Consider the following 21,827-nt stretch of genomic DNA (forward strand, 5'->3'; position numbering starts at 1 on the left):
CCTCTGCCAGTAACACCCTCCAAAAAGGCTCCGAGGCCTACACTTCCGGTTCGCCGGGAAGGACACTTCCGCCAGTCCCCCTCGGGCTTCTAGCGTCACAGCTCGACTCTCCCAGGCTGAGTGAGTTGGTGGTGGCCCTGCTTGACTGCAACGTAGAAAGTACAGTAGAGTCTCACTTATCCAACGTTCTGGATTATCCAACGCATTTTTGTAGTCAATGTTTTCAATATATCATGATTCTTTGGTGCTAAATTCGTAAATACAGTAATTACTACATAGCATTACTGTGTATTGAACTACTTTTTCTGTCAAATTTGTTTTATAACATGATATTTTGGTGCTTAATTTTTAAAATCATAACCTAATTTAATGTTTAATAGGCTTTTCCTTAATCTCTCCATATTATCCAACATATTCGCTTATCTAACGTTCTGCTGGCCCGTTTACATTGGATAAGCGAGACTCTACTGCAGGGGTCCCCAAACTAAGGCCCGGGGGCCAGATGCGGCCCTCCAAGGTCATTTACCTGGCCCCCGCCCTCAGTTTTATAATATAATATTTTTATATAAGTTTTAACAATATAATATATTGTATATACATATAATAGTGATAAAATATTATAATTATACAATATAATACTAATACTAATTATATGTTATATATTACATATAATATTACAGCATAGTGGTATAGTTCAATATAGTAATATATAATGCTAATATTATGCTATGCTAATAATATAATATATTGTATGTACATACAGCTGCTATGAGTCCCCTTCGGGGTGAGAAGGGTGGGATATAAATGTAGTAAATAAATAAATAAATAATTTTAGACTTAGGCTCAGCCATAGTCTGAAATGATTTGAAGGCACACAACAACAACAATCCTAATTAACTTGACTATCTCATTGGCCAGTAGCAGGCCTACACTTTCCATTGAAATCCTGATAAGTTTATGTTGGTTAAAATTGTTTTCCTTTTTAAATATTGTACTGTTCTTTCATTGTTGTTGTTGTTTTGCACTACAAATAAGACATATGCAGTGTGCATAGGAATTTGTTCGGTTTTTTTTTTTTCAAATGATAATTCGGCCCCTCAACAGTCTGAAGGATTGTGGACTGGCCCTCTGCTTTAAAAATTTGAGGACCCCTGCTCTACTGTATCTACAGACCCACAAAGAAAATCCAGCCCTGTCTGTTGGAGGCAAGTGTGAATGTTGCAATTGGCCACCTTGTTTCATTTATCCACAAATGGCAAACATATAGTCTCTAGGCTTATATATTTGTCTATTTATCTATCATTGTAGATATATATGTATATAATTACAATTAACATTTTATATCTCTACCATCTTTGTGGGATCACAGTTTCATTTATCTACGAATGGCAAAAATATCGTTTCTAGGCATATGTATTTATATATGTGTGTGTATAATTTGATATATAATAGGAAATAATTGCAATTAAAATTTAATCCATATATAAATATTAAAATAGCACCCACTTTTGTGGAACCAATACTTGCCGTAAAACTGATACAATATTATTGTTGTTGTTCTTGTTGGTCCCATTAGAAATATACATGGCTCTCTGGATGCTGGATACACATGGGCCTTTGGATGTAGGTGGAACACAGCTCCCATCATCTTTGTTGTATATAGTGTATGTATGTGTATATATCCTGTGTGTGCGTATATGTGTGTGTGTGTGTGTGTATTGTGTGTGTGTATATATATATATATATATATATAGATAAACTTTTTGTTTGTGTTAGCTTATTGTGGTTTTTTGTACATTTGTATGTAGATTTTGTATTAATTTGTCTAAATAAAATGATTAAAGCTCATACATACAAATATATTTTCAGTATATAGTATGTATGCATGCATGTATATAGTGTATGTATCTATGTCTATATATAGTGTATGTATATGTTTATAGTGTATGTATGTGTGTATATAGTGTATGTATGTATATATGTAGTATATGTGTGTGTGTGTGTGTGTGTATATGTGTATATATATACATACACACACACACATATACATATATATATTGTGTGTGTGTTCCAACCCTGCCCATATTCAAAGTTGGCCATGTTTGGTATAAGTGCCAAGTTTGGTCCAGGTGCATTGTTGTTTGGGTTCATAATGCTCTTTGGATGCAGAGTGAACCACAATTCCTGCCATGTTGGGTCAGCCCCCCCCCCCCAACCCCTCCGGTATGTTATATTGGTCATGAAGAGGGAGGTGTCTGTGTGCCAAGTGTGGTCCATCATCGGTGGAAATCATAGGGCTCTCTGGAAATGGGAGCCAATAGGAAATTGGCCACAAACATATATACAAACATACATCATTTCTATTATATACTAGCTTAGGTACCCAGCAATGCCTGGGTTAGGTCTTTTGCAAAGGATAAAGATTAGAATTAGTTGTTGTTTGTTTTGGGTTTTAGAAAATGGGTCCCATTAGAAAATATATACAGATAAGGTTGGGCTGCAACTCGCATCATTCTTTGTCATTTCCCCCAAACTCTGCCAGTATGTAAAGTAGCCACTGTGTGTGAAGTGTGGTCCAGATCCATTGCTGATACAATTTGCAGTGATCTCTAGATGTAGGTGTATGTACAGCAACTCCCATCATCCAGGGTCCACCCACTCACCATACTGGTTTTGTCCAAAGTCATTTTCTTAGTGGAAGCACTAGTCTTTTCCTATAGATTTCCTCTTGCTGTCACTTCTCAAAGGGCCGCTTGGTGTCAGTCCAGGCTTTTGATCAAACAACTCAGATCCAGGAACCCTGCCTTTGGATCAGTCTGTCAAAAGACCCTGTTAAATGCTGGTTTGGAATCAAGGGGATTTCCAAACATGCCTCGCCTTCCTCCTCCTGAATAACTTGGAAGTTTGGTCTTGTTGGGAGCTAAAACTGAGTTAATAGAAACTAAAGCAACGGCTCAAGTGAGTCATCTCAATTACAGTGAGTCAGAGAGCCTTTGCCTCCAACCACCTATAAACACCTATGAAAATATTCCGTTTTCTAGGTGTAACCCTCTCTCCTTAAGACTTTCCCCTGCTTTGAGATGGTGACATTTGTTGGACGTCAAAAATGTTCTTATTCTTTGGTTATTGTATCCCAGGATGCTTTAACTGTTAAAGTGGTATCAAAGTGCAATAACTCAACCATGTAGATGCATCCCTGTGATGCACCAGCACTCTTTGGCATAGAAAAGGCTCAATACCTTGTTAACTACAACTCCCAGGATCTTGTTGCATTGAGCCGTAACGTGACATGAATCCTCAGTAGGGATGAACCCGATGGCTCCCATGATATGTGTTAAAAGTGCACTGACTTCCAATATTTGCAGCATCATTTGAGTGAGGGAGGAAATAAAAGTACTTTTGGATCTAAAACTTTGAAGATTAAGAGTTTGTAGTCCAAGTCCTGGTTTTGGGGTTTTCCTTTTTGGTAAAGTTGGTTTGGCAGAGAGATGCAAGCCTTCCCAACCCATGTGCCACTTAGAGAAATTAGGCGCAGTGCTGCCACAACTACCGCAGAATGTGCCAAATCATGCCTCTTGGAGCACATGCCTCATTCTCCTTGTATAAACAGAGAACGCCTAACAGAGAATAGCTGGGTTAGGCACAGAGAACGGGAGTGGTAGCCTTAGTCATTCAGTTGCAATGCACTGAATCATAAGGATTGCCCAACTTCCTATCCACTGGAAGAAGAGGAGCCAAGATTCTGGATAAAATAGCCTCTCCCTGGTGATGGGATCCTGGGAGTTGGGGTTTGGCAAGAATACAACGGATCTGTTCAACCTATGGGTGCATTGATGTAGGATTGATGCAGTCTGATCTGACTTTAACTGCCTTGGCTCAATGCCAGAGAGCTCTGGGAGTTGTAGTTTGGTGAGGCTCCAGGCTAAAGGCCTTCCAAAAATTCAACTCCCTGGAGCCCATTGCACTGAGCCATGACAGTCTCAAGTGGTGCCCAGTGTACATGCACCACTAGATAAATAGATGACAGCGATTGATTTCTTGATTGATTGACTGCTAGATAGTTGATACCGGTATATGATAGAGATAAATAGGTGAGATAACTAACTAGATAGATGATAGAAATAGATTGTAGTGAAAGACATAGACAGATAGATGAGAGTGATAGATGGATGAAAGATAAATAAAGATAGGATAGCTAGATGGTAGTGGTAGACAGAGTATAGTGATAGATGGATAATAAATGGACTAGAATGAAGAAGGCGGGGCCGGGAAGACATCTTTCCACTATGTGTCCTATATCAATTCAATGATATAATAATATATAATACTATTATACTATATTAATATTATAATATGTTGTATTTACATGTAATATTAATAATAATTATGATGTAATACAATGTAATAATAATTATAATTCACTATTATAATTGTATATTTATATTACATGCAATATTACTAATAATATTGCAATATATTATCATATAATACATTGTATGTATATATACTTGTAAACCGCCCTGAGTCCCCTTCGGGGTGAGAAGGGCGGGATATAAATGTCGCAAATAAATAAATAAATAAAAGGTAGCTAGATGATAGCAATAGGTAGATGATAGAGATAGATAGTGAATGATACAAGACAGACAGATGATAGCAATAGATAGATGGAGGATAGTGATAGATGGGTGACAGAGAGCAATGAGATAGCTAGATGATTGAGATAATGGATGATAGATACAGAGAGACAGCAATAGATGATAGTGACAGACAGATGATAGAAAGAGGTAGATGGATAGAGGTTAGAGATATATGATAGATAGCTAGCTAGATGATATCAAAGAGAGAGAGAGAGAGATGTGATAGATACGATAGATCTGCTCATCTAGCAGATTGAAAATAGAAATCCAAGTAGATAAATAGGTACCACTTTTAGTGGGGAGGTAATAAATGTCGGAAATAACATGGGAAAAACTGCCTTTACCTCTGTTGTAATGTCTGTCCTTGTCAATTGTATAATTGGCATTGAATGTTTACCGTATGTATGTTCTGTGAGCCGCTCTGAGTCCCCTTCAAGGTGAGGTGGGTAGAGTATAAAGACTGTAAATAAATAGATAGAACGAACACACCAGGTCCTTTAGCAATTCCAAGCTGAATAGCTTCCCTAATTTATTTCCATGATGTATTTCCTTCTGTTTATGCAGAGAACAATACCAGTGCTTCTAAAGTAATATCTGTGGTCCCTACCCCCGGAATGGGAGCATCCGTTTCCATTTGGCTCAATTGGCCCTTCATTCGGAAGATGTCCCCGTTAGCAAGAAAAAAACAGTGGAAATTAATTCTGCTGTGTAGATGCACCCACAGATCCCGATTTCTTTCGTATGGATTTCTGCCCAAACCCTTAAGAATGCAATAAACAAGATGTGCCATTGCTAGATTCCAAAATATAGAAAATATCCTCCCACCCAGGTTGCAAGATAACATGGATTTATATCAGATACAACCTTCTATCTGTGGCTTGATCTACACAGCATTATTTGGTCAATATGGACTCATATAACACAGTTTAAACTGCATTATATGGGTCTACACTAAACATATAATGCAGTTCCAAACTATGTTTTAACTACATTGTGACCCACCTTGAGTCATGACAAGAGGCAGGTAAGAAATAATAATAGTAATAATAACAATAATAAATACTTAGTATTATTTGTAATATTTTTTTTTTTTTCGTGTCAGGAGCAACCTGAGTCGCTTCTGGTGTGAGAGAATTGGCCGTCGGCAAGGACGTTGCCCAGGGGATGCCCGGATGTTTTTTTGATGTTTTTACCATCCTTGTGGGAGGTTTCTCTCATGTCCCCGCACGGAGCTGGAGTTGATAGAGGGAGCTCATCCGCGCTCTCCCCTGGTGAGATTCGAACCTGGCAGCCTTCAGGTCAGCAACCCAACCTTCAAGTCATATAATATAATTAGTCATATAATTAGTACAGTATTATTAATATAAATTAATAATACTGTGCTAATACTATTTATTAATAGTATTAAATGCTAATACTAATACTGCTACTGCTAATAATAATCATAATAATAATAAGGCAGTGTAGATCTATCCTAAGTATAATTTCTTCCCCTCTAAAGTCGTTCCAAACTTGCAACTCATCAACCGGAGACTTGAAAAAGTAAATTCCTATTTATTAAATGTGTCCATAATGGGTCATTTTAAAAAAAAACATAAAGGAGAGGATTTTGTACACTTTATTAAAAGATCCAGGAGAAAAAAAAAGAAAACAAAACAATAACAAGATAGAAGTAACATAGTAAAATGAGTCACGTTATGCACATTTCTAGAAAGCACAAACAAGCACTACGGCAATATAAATGTGGCAAAAAGGAAAAGAAACCCAAAGCATACAGACCCCGTTGATAGCAGCTGAGGAGGGGGGGTGCTTTAAGGGTCGGACTCCTCCAAACCTGTGGACGTGCGCCCGGAAGTCTCCGGGATGGAGGCAAACACAATGGGGTCCCCACCCGAATGGCTTGAATTTAAGGGTGTCCAAAATGCCTATCCCAATAACACCCCTCGGTTTTGAACAGTGTGCCAATGCTTCTTTCCCATTCAAAACCCATGGGGGAAGGTACTACTAGGCTTGTGTTTTATTTTACAGTGGTCAATGCGTTATTCCAAAACGAACCTTTCCATGTCAAAGATTGCCAACCAAAAGGAAACAGAAAATCCTCTTTGAAAACCAATTTGTTTGGATTTTAGAGTAACATGTAATTAGAGATATATGTTTGTTCCAATAAACTGTGAAATCTGGCTCCATAAAACCGTCCATGCAGTCCGTTTTAAACTGTGGATTTAAGCTGCCGTTTAACTGATTTTAATGAGTTTTGATCCTAGGTCTGCATGTATTTTAATGGTTTTATATTTTTATCAATGTAGTTTTCCCTCACTTATCGCGGGGGTTAGGTTCCAGGACCACCCGCAATATGTGAAAATCCACGAAGTAGGGACACTATATTTATTTTAATATTAATACATTATTTTAATAGTTATACACTATTTTAAGTCTTTATCAACCAGTTGTGTGTTGATAAATCACCTCTTTCTCCTCCCGTTGCTGCTTGGGCTCCTTTTCTCTCCCTTCGGCTTCTCCTTCTTCCCTTCATTAGGCTGTAAATTGTAATTTTTTATTATTTATAATAGTCTTTTAGAGTTTATTGAAAAACTGCGAAACAGCGAATCCACAAAAAGTGAACTGCGAAGTAGTGAGGGAACACTGTATTTTAAGTATGTTACAGTAGAGTCTCACTTATCCAACACTCGCTTATCCAACGTTCTGGATTATCCAACGCATTTTTGTAGTCAATGTTTTCAATATATCGTGATATTTTGGTGCTAAATTCATAAATACAGTAATTACTACATAGCATTACTGCGTATAGAACTATTTTTTCTGCCAAATTTGTTGTCTAACATGATGTTTTGGTGCTTAATTTGTAAAATCATAACCTAATTTGATGATTAATAGGCTTTTCCTTAATGTCTCCTTATTATCCAACATATTCGCTTATCCAACATTCTGCCGGCCCGTTTATGTTGGATAAGTGAGACTCTACTGTATACTTAAAATAGAGGCGGGTAAGAAGTTTAATAATAATTAGCCAATTCAGAACATGAACTCCTTATTTTCCTGCTGTGAAAGTGTAAACTCAAAACATACAATGTGACCAAATTGATAAAACTTTCCATTATGTTGTTGTTTTTTCAAAAAGGATTATCTGAGGTTGGCAAAGGGATAGTTTGCTTTACGAAGCAAAATATTGGGATCAGTGGGGGGAATTGGGGATTTGGTGCACCCAAATTGGACTTAAGAGCACGACTCAACACTTCTCATTTTAAATTTATTTTTCTTTAAGCAAACTAAACAAAAAAATCCCCATGTTATACGTGTCTATTTAAATGGTAAATCCCATTGAATGGTAAATCCCAATGAGGTTGACTCCTAGGAAAAAGTGTCATTGGATCAAAATGTCGACCTCTTACTTCCGACAATGGGATTTGCATTGGCATCCGAATTTTGGCAGAATTATCCTCATCTTTGGGGCTTTACAGTTTTAAAGATGGCGGATTCGGGTGACGATCCCCACCCTCTCTCCACTTTTTGTGAGCGGTCATGTTCCCCCCCCCCTCCCCAGCTGCTAGGACACAAGCGCCATGGCAACAAAATCATTTTGGCTTCCACCACGATCAAATAGCATCTGTGTACAGTAATAAAGATCTGGAACCTTGTAATTATTCCACGTCAGGTAATTTCCCTCTGTTGTGTGTTTTGGAAAAAGACCCACTTGGTTTTTCATCCTTGCAATTGCTGTGTTGTTGTTGGTTTGGTTTTTGCATGTGTGTTGTTGTTGTTGTTTTTTGGCTGCCTTCTCTGGAGGCATGTGCCTTTTCTGGATTATTGAAAATATGGCGGTCAAGGTCACCAGCAAAAGATATTTTGTGCCATAGAGGCTGAGCTTCCTTCTTCAATCGCCATCGTTTTCACTGGTTGGGTTGGAAAATCGATCCATCAGAGCAACCAACTCTCTGTATTTCTGGAGAACTTCTGTATTAGATCTGATTTTTTCTTGGCTCCTCTATTGACCTTCTGTTTCTTCATATATTTCATTAACAACCCCTTAAACCCTAGTAACACTGTCTTTCTGCAAACATCCCCCAAGTTGGATGTCCATCAACCTTTATGGCCTTAGTAGCAAAGAAAATCCATCCCCTTCAACTCACAATGGATGCACAAGTCTATGAGAATCCACATTTCTTATCAACAGGGGGGAAATGCTTGTCTTTCCAGGAGGACCAATGATGGACCTTCTCTTGACATCTTGAATCTAAAGGTTCAGTCGCAATCTTAAGACATTCATGAGAGCTTACACTTTCAAAGAACAATCTATTTATTGGGTACAATAACACAAGAGTCGACAAAAGATGGACCTCTATTAAGTGGATTGGTTTCTAAGGGACTACAGGACTCTTTGACTACTTTGTTTGCTTCAACAACCCTAGTAACTGCTTGGGGCATCTTTCGCCAAGGTCTTCTCCAGCGAAAGATATGCAAATCATGTTCCCACTTATAAGCTATCACAGGACCATGCCTACTCTTTTCTGCATATGTGTGTGACAGATAAAGCCATAATTAGGGCTTCATGTTCCTTCAAGTTGGGTAGTTCATCCAGAGGTATATTCCTGGTGGACAATGGTCCTGAGGTGGTCTTCAGAACCTTTCATGATGTTTCCTACCATACAGCCAACTTCCAGTTCAACTCAACAGAACTCTTCAATGTCTACTCATGATTTTGATGCTCACCTGAGCTCCCTTTGAGTAGCAATGGCACCACTTATGCCATGTTGTAGACAAGGCCAAGCTGACCTCAAGTTGTGGTCCTAGCATGCCATAGAACTGCACTGGAGAACTTAGGGAGATATCCTTTCTACTTACAAGTGTGGTATGGGTTGACTTGCATGCTAAGCATAAGTACAGTTTCTACATCTCAAGGCCTAGGATGTCTTTTCTAGTTCTCAGGACAGGAGGGAAGAACCTCAGGGCAAGAGCACTGCCTTGAAAACAGCACTCGCCTGTGTCTTTGCCGCAGTCTGCTTTGAAGCAGCTACCAGAAACAATTCATGGTTGAAACCAAAGCCTGGAAAATTGGTCGAACCACATGTCCCATGTGCTCTTAAAAATAATGCTTTCAACGGGATTTAAAATAGAACTGGAGAAAACAATTGAAAAGGGCAGAGTTTGGAAAACCAACATCACGACTTCACATGGTTTGTAACTACGTTTGTAACACATATCTGAATAACACGCTCCAGAAGGGGCTGTGATTGACGCTTATAGTATGGAATTTCAATGCATCCACAATTGGGTGTCCTTCAGGTTTAGTTCCCCTCAAAGTTCAGATCCTGAAATGATCCTGACCCAAAAAGTCTAAACCAGGAATAGGGCATTTCTAGAGGAGAGTTTGACCATAGAAGTCCAAGAGAAGAAGACTAAACTCTCCATACTTTCTGGTGCCACCATTGCTTTCTCCACAGGGCTGGAAATCTGTCTCCACAAAGGATGAGTTGGTTTAACTCATACCAGTTCAAGATGGAGCCCTCCCTACCTCAATTAATAATTAACACTTGTTAACCCAACTTTCCCTATTAAAAAATTTAGAACAAAGAGTCCCAATACAACCAGTGAAAGATGCAACCAATCAATGAAAGAAGACAGAGCTATCCAAGGCCATCAGGTATTGAATCTGCATTGAGCACCAATTGTTGGGTGCTTGGAAATGCACCTATTTTTTATTAAAATTCCCAGTATGCCTAGCCATTATGGTCTGTGTTTGGAGGACGCTAGATGTTGCCGTCCAAAAAATGTGATTTTTCAAGCTCCGGAAGAAAGTTGGACCAAACAGGCCTTTGGGTTGATACAGCGAAACACTTGAACTTAATGTGTCCAAATTTTGATCATTGGCGAAGTGTTTAAAAACCTTTGCTGCTGACCTTGCCTGTTTTTATTTTCAAATTAAGCATCTGTTTCCTATAATTTATATATAGATTTCATTTTCTGAGCTGCAGGTTGAAGGTGGCCCGGTATCAGTCCGCTGTATTGTCAGCTATATGGCAAACTACAAAAGCTTGTACAATAGCAAAGCAACATCATGCGTTCAGATAAGTTTTATAGCAAAAAATCTCTTTCCTTTTTTTTCAAAGCCTTAGTAATCTCTTTTACAAACTTTTTTCCTTGTATTATTACAGACTTTTTTATCGTTAATATATTCAAAATAAGTTCCAAGGGATTTCTTTCGTGGACTATGTACATAAGTGCAAAAAGGTGTGTCTCACACATTCGTACACTAACTGAATCAGTTTATCTGCAGCATATTGAAATCTTCAACACTGTTATAGGGTCATTCCACAATATTTTGGGAGGTTTTTGTATGTACATGTTGTCCTCTTTCTGATAATTTAAATAAAAATATAGATTATATATATTTATATAGATAGCTAGCTATTTCCCAGGCTTTCAATGATAAAGGAAGGTTTGCATTTTTTGTAATCCAACTGTTTCGTTCTGAATTTTTGAGTGACAACGAAGGGAAACTGGGAAATGCACAGTTCAGAATCCATTTCATTTCCAGGTGAAAAATTCCATTGATGGAAATCAAATATATTGGGTTTCTCCATGAGAAATTATGCAAAAATTTCATTTTCGCACAAAATTTGGAGTAAATGTTAGCCAGAGCGAAATTCTGGGGATCTTTTTCATATGACTCAATAACAGTGCTTTAATTCCACTTTAACTGCCATGGTAATATCCCATGGAGTTTTCACATTAGGCAAGTATGGTGCTACCATTCCATGCATAGAAATGCAACCCATTGAGTTTCTCCATGCAAAAATGATACAGATTTACATAAATGTAGCCTTAGTACATCATTCTGCGCAAATGTTAAATTGCAACAAAATTTTCGATATTACGAAATTATGGAGTTAGGATTCCACTGACAATATCCTCTGGAAGATCTTGCAATTTGCAGTTTAGAGATACCTCTCTAAGAATTTTCTTGGCCCTCCAGAGAGACACTATGGCCACTGAATCATTCATTTCAATAGGTTTCACTAGTCTTTCCATTGTAAGTTTGGGGACGTATCTTCAAACAGATATAGAGCTGGTCTTAGCTCAGCGGGCAAAACTGCTAAGCTGCAGAATATGCTGTAGAAAATTGAAAGGTCAGCAGTTCAAGCTTGGGTCGGGGTGAGCACCCGCCATCAGCCCCAGCTCTCTGTCCACCTTGCAGATTGAAAGCAGAAATGTGAGTAGATAAATAAATACCGCTCTTAAAAAGTGGTGAACTTATAATAGGTGCCAATAAGGCAATTTGATCCGGAGGATGTTTAAGGATGACAAAGCTCCTTGGCATGGAAGATGGAGCAATAGTTGAGCTCAGCCTCCAGATGCTGGAAATGGAAAAGATGGGGAAAGCCTTTACCTCTGTCTGTGTATTGTCTGTCCTTGTTAACTGTATAATGGCATTGAATGTTTACAAATCCCAGGATACACAACAATGGTAGTTAGAGCAGAATGACAGCACTATGGTTTTGAAATGAGGAAAGTCCTCTATGAAATGCAACAACAACAGTCTTTAGTCATGATGACTTTCCGAAAGGTGATATTTCCTTGTTTTTTGCAAAAATGGTCTTTCCTTGGGATTGGCAACAAATAATAATAAATGCACCAAATTCTTGGAATTGGCCAAAATAAAGGCAATGAATTCTGAACTTGACTTTTCTGACGTTTGGTTCAAAGGCCGAGGAAACAAAAGTGAGCGCTCACGGAGGGAAATATTGTGGAATGACCCGACCCACACAACAATTTCTACAAGCTATAAAACCTGACTCTAAATCCATGTGTTGTAAACTTTTTGACTGAAAAAGTGACATCCAAGACACAAATCCAGCGTTCACATGGGACTTTGGGATTTTAAAAATATTCAGTCATCTCTTTCTCCGACAGTATCGAACTGTACCTTAAAACGAACCCATACTGTTACACGTTTACCTTAAGATTTTTTTTCTTCTCCTCAAATTTACATGTGAAAATTTCACAAATAATGTATACAAAGGTAGCCATGTTGTAGTTTTTGTTGCCATAGCAACAACAACTTAATATAATTAGTTAACAATGAATCTATCATTGTAGGAGTTACATACAAAGTTAATCCGTTTTGTTTGTTTGTTCTTGAACTGTAAACTATACAAACTAGTTATGGACTGTATATATTTTTTTGTAAATTTTTCTATATCTTGACATGCGCTTCAGTGTTGTTGTTTTTTAGAAGATAACTAAATGAGTTGAATACATGTATCTTAAAAATCTTAAACATTCTCTAACTCTCCTTCAAAAATTAAAGTCATTAGTTACTAAAGAGATATATTTATATATATAATATATATAAAAGCAATAATGAAAAAATCTTTTTAAAACTAAAAATAAAAGAAATGGAAAAGAACATAACATGAGTTATTAACCTGTTGTAGCCTAGTTACAATGTGTGTGTCTTCTGTGTGTATTGTGTGTGTTTTATTTTCAAATTCTATTTACAGTTATTTTAGGCTATCAACTAATAGCTTCTTTTTTCTCTTTAAAAAGTTATTACAGTCTTTAACATACAATATATTCTAAGGCCTTTGTCAGGCACATGGTAAAAGTCCAATCGTCTGCAACATACATCCTTCAGAAGGAGGGTGTAATTCCATTTTTCGCCATAAATTCAATTGGATTTTTTTTCACAAACTCCCCTCTCATCTCTTTTATGTGTGTGAAATATATAAGGGATAAAACAAGAGATGGAAGACTCCACTTTGGGTCAAATGAATACAGTTTGGCCCGATTTTCAATGCCATTGGTTGTGCCGATTGAATGCTAGGAACTGTAGTTTGGGGAGGCACCAAACATCTCCCAGGATTCTATGGCACTGAGCCAACGAAAGTGGCATCAAACTGCATCGATTCAACAGTGGAGATACAGCCTTTGGGTCCTCAGTTGATTCAAGGGATCAACTTGAGCCAAGCCTACCAGATTTGGGGAGTTGTATTTACCTTCCAAAAAAGTGCTGGACAGAATCCAGTTGGAACTGGCAAACTATGCAAGCTCACAATTTGTGTATTGCTATACACAGCACACTGTTGCATAAGTGCACTGCTGCATATCGCATACTCCAAATTAAGTAACATGTTGGGATTGAGCAATGACCAAAGGAACTCAATGGGATCAAAGTTACCTCCATCCCCTCAATGGTGAAAAGACATCTTCTAAATGGTGAGGAGACATCTCTATAGTGGAGAGACATCTTCTCAACAGTGAGGAAACAACTTCTCAATGGAGAGGATACATCTCAACAGTGAGGAGACATCTCAGTAGTGAAGAGACAACTCCTCAATGGTGAGGAGACATCTTCTCAACAGTGAGGAAACAACTTCTCAATGGAGAGGATACATCTCAATAGTGAGGAGACATCTCAGTAGCAAAGAGACAACTCCTCAATGGTGAGGAGACATCTTCTCAACAGTGAGGAAACAACTTCTCAATGGAGAGGATACATCTCAACAGTGAGGAGACATCTCAGTAATGAAGAGACAACTCCTCAATGGTGAGGAGACATCTTCTCAACAGTGAGGAGACATCTTTATGGTGAGGAGACATCTTCTTAATGATGAAGATACATCTCCTTAATGGTAAGGAGACATCTTCTCAGCAGTGAGGAGACATCTCAATGGTGATGGATAGATACATCTTCTCAATTGTGAGGTGACATCTCCTCTGTCTACATTTCCATTCTCTGTTTCAATCCCTAGTCTGGGTGCAATTAATTTTTTTTCCAGGCGAGATTCAAGTACACCAATGTGGTGGGGAGTAGTTCTTTTAAAGCCAGATCGGCTAGGAGAAATTCTGCCACTTTGCCAAGGGTTTGGATCAGCTAGCCCATCATGGCATTTCCACGAGCCAACGCTCAAAAAGTGCAGCATGCAAGACATGGCAGATCAACGAGTGTTTGGAAGCGTTCGCAAGTGGATTGTGGTGGGCCGGCCATTTGGGAAAGGGCCGAGGACACAACTCTATTTAAGGGGACATATTCTATATCAAGTATTTAGTTAAATATATTTAGTGAAACAACCTCTCCTGGTCTGAGCCCCTCTAAACCTTGATGGAAAGAGATCTATTCTTCTGTTGAATGGAGATCGAATTGAGTTTCCATCAAATTTGGAGGGAATCGAGAAACCTGGAGAAGTTGATCAGTTAAGGTCCTCTGTATCCACGGCTTCTGTATACAAGGATACAACCATCCGCAATTTGAATATATTTTTTACAATTCCAAAAAAACAAACCTTGGTTTTGCCATTTTATATAAGGACACCATTGTATATATAACGGGATTTGAGCATCCTCAGATTTTGGTATCCATAGAGGGTCCCACAGTGGATACCGAGGCCTTAATAATGGATATCTAACTTAGTAGCTAATACAGAATATTACCCAATATTTGTAAAATGCAAACAGGACATTTTTCTTGTTTAAAAACAAATCCATAACCTATTTCATACTAAACAAAGACATTAAATGGCTGATTATGAAGAACTATGTGTCAATCCATAAAAAGACGGTACTTAAAGGTAATCAATCATTTTAAAGACTCCATTGTATTTCAAATCCCTCTTTCATTGTTTGAATATGTATGTTAACAGTTTAGTAACAGTATTATTATTATTTTTTACATTTTCATTTCTTTTCACGGTACAACAATCCCCCCCCCTCAAAAACGATCGATCCACTTTATCATTTATTTTCCCTCTGCAATGACCCGTTTTACTCAAGTTTTCAGCATTTCTTGCATATTGTTTGCATAAGGCTGAGAGGAATCCGGCACACATCCACCAATATATATATATATAGGTTTATATATATATATATGTATATATATATATTTTAAAAAACGCATGTGCGCACAAGAAAGAAAGAACTTTGGATAAATTAAAAAAAAGAATATATCTATATATATGTTTGTCGAACCCGGGAAGCTTTATAAGAAAAGTTGCTGAAATTAGACTGATTCAAACAAACTTTACATACATCTCGGGAGTCAACTTAACAAAAGCTGAATCTGAGTTTTGTGACAATTTGTTTAGAGTCGCCAAACGACTTTGTAAATAGAGCGCACCTATTTAGGGTTTATATTTTTAGAGTCTGTCGACTGAGTTTTCGTTCTTTCTTGAATAAAGAAGTCATTGCACAAGAAGCCTTTAAATAGTGCTATCCTCACAATAACATTGTGTTTTCACCCACCCAGCCCAGCCCTTTTGTGTCGAATTTGGTGACATTCCCCGTGCTTCAAGCTTCGCTTTCCTCCTCTTACATAATAATAAAAAATGGTTGTGGCACCTAAAAAGATTCTATCTTGGATACTATCACTAGACCTTAAGAAAAGGTGTGTTGGTTTGAGTGTGGCCTGAAAGTGCAGAAATCCAACCTTCCGGAAGCCGTCGGTTAGGGATGGAAAGAACATACAAAATAAATTCAGCAATGAAAAGGGAGAGGAGTTGCCAAATTTTTGCAATTTGAGACATGTCTATGCAAGAAAGTAGGGGGTTTTGCACATTAACAAAAATGCAATTTTTCTATTTAAAAATTGTGCAAAAAACATGATTTTTGGTGCTGAAAACATGATTTTTTGGAACAGAAAACATAACTTTTCTGTACATGTAAATGATTTTTCTTTGTAGACTACATGATGTCTCTGCAGGAAGCAAATTTCTGTGCAGAAAACTTGTTTATGTGAAAAACCTGCTGTTTTTAATGCAGAATACAATTATTCTGTGCCAGGAGCACAATTTTCTGTATACGAAACATAGTTTTGTGCAGAAAACACTAATGTTTGTGTGTGCACAAAATGTGACTTTTCTGTGCAGGAAAGATAATTTTTCTGTGTAGAAAATACTACTTTTCTATGCAGGAAAGATGGATTACAGTGTTCCCTCACTTATCACTGGGGTTAGGTTCCAGGACCACCCACAATAAATGAAAATCCGCGAAGTAGGGACGCTATATTTATTTTAATATTTATACATTATTTTAGTAGTTATACACTATTTTAAGTCTTTATCAACCAACCATGTGTTGATAAATCATCTCCTTCTCCTCCCATTGCCGCTTGGGCTCCTATTCTCTCTCTTTGGCTTCTCCTTCCTCCCTTCCTTAGGCTGTAAATTGTAATTTTTTATGATTTATAATAGTCTTTTAGAGTTTGTTGAAAAACCGCAAAGCAATGAATCCGCGAAAAGTGAACCGTGAAGTAGTGAGGGATCACTGTATTCTCTGATGGTAAACATAGCCTTTCTGTGCATGAAGAAAGCATTTTTGTGTGTGCAGAAAACACCGAAAATTCTGTCTCCTGCACAAACAAACCACATTGGGGGTTTTTTAATGCAGAAAATTCCCAGGTTGGGAACAATCTTTGCAAATGTTGCCATTTTTGAGGATTTTCTAGCTTGAGGAAATGCTAAAATTACTCCTTGGAGAAATTAAAGAGGGCATCGTTCCATCCCTTCCGCTGTTGTTTTGGAGGTGGATTTCTCTCTTTCACGTTGTCTTTTTTCAGTGCTTTGGAAGTGTGACATGGGTGCAGTGGAAACACTTGCGGCTGTATACATTCCATTGACATCTATCTACCGAAGATGTTTGCGTGTGGAGAGGTGCGATTGTTTTGGGTCTCATTCTAAGATGACAGGAAAGGGGGCTAGTCGGAAGGGGCAAGATGACACAAGACATCCATTCAAAAGGGATGCACAACTGCCTTTCAAACTCTAAAGCTAACAGAAGTGTGTGTGTGTGTGCTATATATATATTATATACACACATAGATACACACACAGCCCTAAACACACACACAATGTACTTTCCGACTACTGGAGATCAGGTATGTTCTCTGTAGAGGCACTGCCACAAGTTGTGCAAAACCCACCTATTTTCTTTAAAAATACACCAAGATTTTCACTTGAATCCACATTCCACCCCATTCGCAAAGTTACAAAGAAAGCCTATGCCTGCTTGACCAATTCGTCCAAAATGGGGATATATATTTGATCCTTTCTTTTCCTTTTTTGGCATCTTACATCCGAATTAATGCCGCCTGGAAATGAAAGCCAAGGGATGTTCTTCAAGGAGGCAAACCAAGGAATCGTTCTGCAAAACCCTATTAGGACTAATGGTTCCCAAACGTTGAACCCTATAAGCATTTTGGACTTTTGAGTCCCAGAAGCCCCATCCATTTTGGCCAACAGCGAAGAATTCTGGGGGCTGAAGTCCAAAACATTGGCGGAACAGAAGTTGGGAACCACAAGCCTAGACCTTTCATAACCCAGCAAAGTAGCACCAATATAGCTTGATATAGGCATTGATGTCCTCAATGCAGAGAAAGGCGGCAGTTTTGGGGGCCAGGACCTCAGGATCCCATTGTTTTTGGAAAACATGGGGATAAAAGCACTGCACAAGACCCTGTGACTCATTTTACATGCGAATGACTGCTCCTAGAGCCATCCAGGAGTGGAAATTCACTCTTTTTTAATAGTCTAGAGAGGTCACGAGACCTTCTCCACTTTTGCACCAAGACACGGATGAGTGCCGAAACCGCACTGCAAAGGTGCCAAGGCCCAAAATGTGGCACCATCTTTGGAAGAAGTCTCTGGGGAAAAGTTTTGACTTAAAAAGCCCAAAATTGCATCCCTGTCCTTTTTAAAAAAATTAATTTAATTCGATTTTTTAAAGTCACTCAACATGAGTAAAGGGTTGCTCTCCAAAGACAACGATTCTTATTAGGGACATTTAAAATGCCCTTATTACAACAGGATTCGATCTTTCTATTTAGAGCCTCTGCTTGAGAACCACACTCATTTAGAGAATAAGGAGAAACTACACATCCTTCTACGGGGTTCAGATAAAAACTCTATTTTAAAACTGACCCTTTTTACACAAAAAGCACTGGCCATCTGCGAGAAGATGGAAGCGGACAGCTGTGATATTAATGCCAATAACAAAATCCAAATTTAAAATTTACTATGGACAAGCCACTAGTTTTACTTACCCTTGTCCCCGCTTAAACCGTACCTTAAGGGAATAATTAATCTTAATTTTAATCTTTCTATTCTGTACTTGCACAACTACCAAGGAGTGGGTTGGTAGGCTAGTAGGCCAGGATGCCTTGTTTTTACATGGTTTTACTGTTTTACATGATTTTACTGTATGTATGGGTAAGGGTGTACGTTTTGTATGTTTTACATATTTTGATATGGTCAAAACTGACTAATCAATAAAGAGTTGTTGTTGTTATTAGGGACATCCAAGGCTGTTTGGTGCTACTTTCCTGGGTTGGACCCCATTCTGCAGGAAAAGCACAATCAAAGTGTGGTTCCACCAGCAGTTGAAAGTGGGGTCAAACTGCATTAACGACACAGTGCAGATGTTCCTCCTCAGAACGGATTCACCGCTCTTGGCCTGGAAGAAACGTGTCTCCGCTTTCTTCGTAACGATGCCAATGGAGTTTGCAGATGAGCACTGGGTTTATCCCCATTATAATGTTGTCATTTTGCAACTCGAAATCCCTGCGAAACCTTGTGCGCCACTTGCAGCAGAAAATGGCACTTGATGGAAACGCCTTTTGTCCCTTTCGCCTTCCCTTCTCGGCGCTTAGGAAGACCCGATCCCTATTTTGGCTTCCTTCCGCTTCCCGGCCTTTTCCCGCCATCGAGGGCAATGCCTTTTAGAGACTCCGTTTTCCCGGAGACGGCGTCTTAAGATTCCCGGCGGAGGTTTCCTTTTCCTTATTTCCTTCCCGGAAGGCAAAGCCACCGACAAAATCCAGCAAACGAACATTCTCCACGTCTTTCTTGAAAACCATAACAACAACAAAAAAAGCCACGTCCGTCTTTCCCGTTTCCCTCTTAGAACATTCTTAGCTTTGTACAAAAAGAAGAAGAGAGAGAAGAGAGAAACCCATAACGACGACAGCAAATACGAAAACGTTATGATAACGAAAAGAGGGGGAAAAAATAGGGTGTTTCGTATACATTGATAATGAAGCCCAGTTCTTCTCTCCTTTTTTGTCTTTCTTTTCTCCTCCGACAAATCAATCTCGACTAGGATGTAAACAGAACAGTTAAGATAACACTTTGAAATAATAATAATAAAATAAAAACAAATCCAGACGAACATTTATCCATCGACAATAGAACGATTTTAAGTCCGGAGTACTTTCCGTCTTGATGGTAGTCACAAGAAGAAAGAAAAGTTTTTTTTTTAAAGTGTGTTAAAGTTAAGGTGTTACAAAAGTCTTATCATTATAGTTCCCTACTGCTATACAGTCTCCTAGAGAGAGCTCTGGTTTGTTTTGTTTTGTTTTTTTTGTTGTTAATTGTTTATATATATATAGTGCTTTCTTTTCTTTAGAAAAATGTTTTGACATTCCCATGGATCAGTTTTTGGTTAACATGTCGGCTGCGAGAGGCTTACTGTAGACCATGGAGTAGGAGGATGGAAAGACGGGCGAATACATACAAGGAGACTGGCCTCTCGCTCAGAAGGGAAGGTCCGGGGAGCTCCTGGAATTCAGGGTTTCAGTAGGGTTTGCTGGAAGAAAAAAGGAGAGACAAAGCTACATCATTCCGTTCTCAAAGTGGATGTATTTCTGGGCATTACTTAATACATTGGAAGATCATAGAATCATAGAATAATAGAGTTGGAAGAGACTTAATAATAATCAGAAAAAGAACAACTACAACTACATCACACAGTCATAAACACTTGGTAAGTGTTCAACTTGTGATTCAGCATATATATCTCGTTTGCGGTGTCATACTCTGTTTTTGTGTCAATAATAATAATAATAATAATAATAATAATAAACCCTCAAGTACCACCTCCCAGCAGTAAAGAACTGGTGGGATCACAAACCTGCAAAAGTATTGGAAAATGAACATGCAAAGATACTGTGGGACTTCCGAATCCAGACTGACAAAGTTCTGGAACACAACACACCAGACATCACAGTTGTGGAAAAGAAAAAGGTTTGGATCATTGATGTTGCCATCCCAGGTGACAGTCGTATTGACGAAAAATAACAGGAAAAACTCAGCCGCTATCAGGACCTCAAGATTGAACTTCAAAGACTCTGGCAGAAACCAGTGCAGGTGGTCCTGGTGGTGATCGGCACACTGGGTGCCGTGCCAAAAGATCTCAGCCGGCATTTGGAAACTATAGACCTTGACAAAATTACGATCTGCCAACTGCAAAAGGCCACCCTACTGGGATCTGCGCGCTTCATCCGAAAATACATCACACAGTCCTAGACACTTGGGAAGTGTTCGACTTGTGATTTTGTGATATGAAATCCAGCATATCTATCTTTTTTGCTGTGTCATACAATGTCATTTTGTCAATAATAATAATAATAATAATAATAATAATAATAATAATAATTAATACATCACACAGTCCTAGACACTTGGGAAGTGTTCGACTTGTGATTTTGTGATATGAAATCCAGCATGTCTATCTTGTTTGCTGTGTCATAATAAAATAATAATAATAATATATTGCAAAGCTAATAATGTATTTGCACTTTGCACAAGATTTTGGATACAATTTTTATAGAATCATAGTGTTGGAAGAGACCTCATGAGCCATCCAGTCCAACCCCATTCTACCAAGAAGCAGGAAAATCGCATTCAAAGCACGCCCAATAGATGGCCACCCAGCCTCTGCTTAAAAGCCTCCAAAAAAGAAGCCTCCACCACACGCCGGGCAGAGAGTTCCACTGCTGAACAGCTCTTTCACAATGAGGAAGTTCTTCTTAATGTTCAGGTGGAATCTCCTTGCTTTCCTGAATTGATTGTTCCATGTTCTAGTCTCCAGGGTAGAAGAAAACAAGCTTGCTCACTCCTCCCTATGACTTCCCCTCACATCTTGATCCATGGCCCTCATCATATCTCCTCTCAGCCTACTCTTCTGCTGGCTAAATGTGCCCAACTTTTTCAGCCGCTCCTCATAGGGCTTGTTCTCCAGACCCTTGATCATGTGAGTTGACCTCTTTTGGACATATTCCAGCTTGTCAACACCTCCCTTGAATTGCGGTGCTGGACACAGAACATCCAGATGTACCGGATGTTCTGCAGGTACCGGAGGAAACGGGATCCACACACAAGTCTAGAATCGAATGCACAATTATCA

The 21,827-nt window shown here is 38.6% G+C and overlaps 1 protein-coding gene and 1 long non-coding RNA gene across 8 annotated transcripts in view; one reads left to right on the forward strand and one right to left on the reverse strand.

The window, feature by feature from the left end:
• Window positions 1-7: 7 nt before the first annotated feature.
• Window positions 8-8,495, forward strand: LOC134294054 (uncharacterized). The gene is made up of 2 exons (XR_010001040.1): window positions 8-120; window positions 1,105-8,495. It is a non-coding gene; the product is annotated as an uncharacterized LOC134294054 (long non-coding RNA).
• The window catches only part of mbnl3 (muscleblind like splicing regulator 3), a 136,195-nt gene continuing 120,607 nt past the window's right edge, over window positions 6,240-21,827 (reverse strand). For all 7 annotated transcript variants that reach the window (XR_010001039.1, XM_062963826.1, XM_062963831.1 and 4 more), the window contains one exon: window positions 6,240-20,228. The gene's annotated coding sequence lies outside the window, so the exon portion shown is untranslated. The remainder of the gene's footprint in view (window positions 20,229-21,827) is intronic.

The sequence above is a fragment of the Anolis carolinensis genome, unplaced genomic scaffold (genome assembly GCF_035594765.1).
Source record: "Anolis carolinensis isolate JA03-04 unplaced genomic scaffold, rAnoCar3.1.pri scaffold_12, whole genome shotgun sequence".
NCBI lineage: Eukaryota > Metazoa > Chordata > Lepidosauria > Squamata > Dactyloidae > Anolis > Anolis carolinensis.